This window comes from Jatropha curcas, chromosome 8 (genome assembly GCF_041381405.1).
Source record: "Jatropha curcas cultivar XTBG-Jc1 chromosome 8, XTBG_Jcur_1.0, whole genome shotgun sequence".
Lineage (NCBI taxonomy): Eukaryota > Viridiplantae > Streptophyta > Magnoliopsida > Malpighiales > Euphorbiaceae > Jatropha > Jatropha curcas.
Window position 1 is genome coordinate 23,249,030 of NC_143158.1, and position 3,199 is coordinate 23,252,228.

Below are 3,199 nucleotides of genomic sequence, written 5' to 3' on the forward strand. Positions count from 1 at the left end.
ATAGAGTTAAGTCATGGATACTACGAAAAAAGCCATAGTTAATCTGTCTTTCTTGTTGCAGACCTAGAGGAAAAACCTTATTTATTGCTGGGAGAGGATCAAGTAACAAAATCTATGATTTAACTGTGTTGAATTGATCATTCAAGCCTTTGAGAAATCTGATAATATGATCATTCTCTTGATATTGCTTAATTCTTTTCACAATTTCACAAGTACAAGGATTCTGACATATACAAACAGGTAGAGCTCTAAAATTAAGAAGTTCATCCCCTAAGATTTTCAGTTCTGTGAAATACTCAGTAACTGTCTTGACTCTTCTCTCCTTGTTTAAGAGCATAAATCTCCTCCTGTAAGTCAGAAATTCTAACAATATCTCCTGTGAAAACCTTTCTTTGAGATCATTCGAAATCTCAACAGCTTTGTCTAACCATAAGACACTTTATGTAAGTGAAGGCGATAATGAATGAATGAGCCAAGAGAGTACTACAGTGTTGCATCATTCCCGAACAAGATAAAGTAGATCTCCTACAGCAGGTATTATAAGAGTTCCATCAACGAACTTCAATTTGTTCTTGGAAAGAAGCGCCATCTTCATAGCGCGAGACCAGGTATGATAATTTACTCCTGTCAAAACCGGTGAAACCAGAACAAGAGCTAGATTCTCATTTGGATGGAGATAAAAGTGATGCATCGGATCTTGTGTTAGATGCAAAGTTGAGTCGTCATCGAGTGAATCAATCAAATAAAATCAAATTGACAGAGGAAATCTGTTAATTTGTAGAGAAATCAAAGATTAATCAAGCAAAATCTAGGAAATGGCTAACGAGATGGTGTTTGGCAAGCGAGAAAGAGAAAGAAAATCAAAGGAAGCGGAAGAAAATCAGAGAAAGAGCTCTGATACCATGTGAAGTTTCAGAGAAAAGAAGAAACTAAATTTGGTTATATGTATTGATTACACTGGTGTTTATTTACAGCTATATATCGCATAAATTACAAGCTACTGCTAATTAATTTGCTTAGATGTACAATTGGTTGCAATAAACTAATTTTCTCTAACTGACTTTGGTGCCCTTTTTCCTTTTTGATTGCTGACTTGGTTTATCATCTAACACTATCAAGAGGTAGGGGTGCAGAGACAGCCAGGAGGTTTGCCTGACTGGGGTTTTGTGGAGTGGAAGGAAGCAAAACTTGAATGCTCTTACAAGGATTCGTAGAGCTTGCGGTAATCAGATTGATCAAGAAGGTGGCATTGGCGACGATGATAAGGAAACCTAAAAACAAAACTTCATTTTTTTTTTTTTTTTTTACAATTGTAGAAGGGCTTTTATTTTCTCATTTAATGTACAAAATGAACTAAGTTAAATGAAGTATATTATAGTATAATGAAGGTATAATAAGAAGATAATGTAGTATATTTAAAGAAAAAAAAGGAGACAAAGAAGTTAATTTTGGCATTCTATAGGGACACATTATTATTTTTCCCTTTTAATTTTGATAAAATGTCCTTTTTCATCAATTTAGTACTCAAACATCACTATATCATTTGTTTAGACCTTGAGAAGGTCTATGGGCTCATTTATAGTAATGGAATTAAATTTTTTTTATTGAAATGATGGTATTTCTAACCATATCTTGAGAAAAAAAATAAAGTATGAACAAATTTTAAAAAAAATCTTATGTTCATTGGTTTGTCAACCTAATGTAGCAAAATACTTTAAACTTTCAGAGTTTTTGCAATTTCCCCCTATTTTACCTTCCAATCAATTTTAACCCAAATTTGGCTTTTTGCAGCAATAACACCCTCATTTGCAATTAAGTATGAAACTGCAAATTACAAAGAGTTTTGAGTGGGGTATGCTCATAACCTTGGCTTAACATTAACCCCAAGTTACCTAGATGATTTTTTTTTTTTTCTTTTGTTTTTTTTTTTTTTTTTTGAAAAGAGAATAATGCAACTCCATTATCTTAAGAAAAAATAATCCAACTAACACTGCAGGATACTATCTCAAATTTGCAGACGACCATGATGATAGGATGTCCTAGCAAGGTAGTGAGCCCTTACATTGGCTTGTCTCCTAACCCACTCGACAACAATATTAGGCCTAGACTCTAAAAGAGACTTACAATAAAAAATAATCGAATCAAATTCTAAATTGTCTAACAAAGAAGATTGTAGAGCAAAGTAAACAACTTGTGGCAGTGAGCTCCTGCATTAGCTTGAATAAATATAAAGCTAGAATAAATAAATATAAAATATACACCAGATAGATATTACTCTACTCATTTACACATGTTAACAAACCCCTCTCTATAAGTGAACAAAATACTATCTTAAGGTGTCGTTAGGGGTGGCCACGGTTCCAGAACCGCCGGTTTTAGTTCTGAAACTGACGGTTTCGGTTATAGTGTAGAATAAAATGGTTACGGTTCCGATTCAGATTCCTTAATGGTTCTAAATTGACGGTTTCGGTCGGTTCTCCAATTGTTTTTTTAGTGAATCGCATAATTATAAAATCAAAATTTAGGGAACATTTTTTTGTTGAAAATTTAAAATTTAAATATTTATGAAATAATTTTTAGAAAAAACTAAAAAGGCTTAACTTAATTTATTTTTTTTTTCAAAAAAAAACTTAACTTAATTTATTTGTTTTAAAAAAAGCTTGAATTTTTTTTTTTTTTTAGAAAAAAAGGCTTGAACTTAATTTATTTTTTTAGAAAAAGACTTGAACTAATTTTTTTTTTCAAAATGAAAAGGGATATTTATAGTAAATTCAAAAAATCAATTTTCTAAAAACTCTCTTAAAACTAGCCGTTATATAGTTATTAGGAGGGTTAATTTGGAGATTTCATAAAAATATTTAAAAAAATAAAAAAAGTTATTGAAATTGGGTGGAACTGCTGGTTCGAGCAGTTGGAACCGCCAATTTTAACCGGTGGAAAAAACCGTCAGTTCCAGCCAATTTCGGCCGGTTCTTAGAACCGCCGATTCACGGTTCCTCAAAAGTTGAAATCAAAATAGAACCGCAGACCCCCGATTTCAATTCCAGTTTGGACCAGTCCGGTTCCTCACGGTTCTATTACCTCTGATTCTGAACCGGCGGTTCTGGTTCCAAAAACCATGAAATGGCCACCCCTAGGTGTCGTGTGGGACTTATTTTTTATAATGAAAAATTATTTTATTTTTAATATTAATAATAAA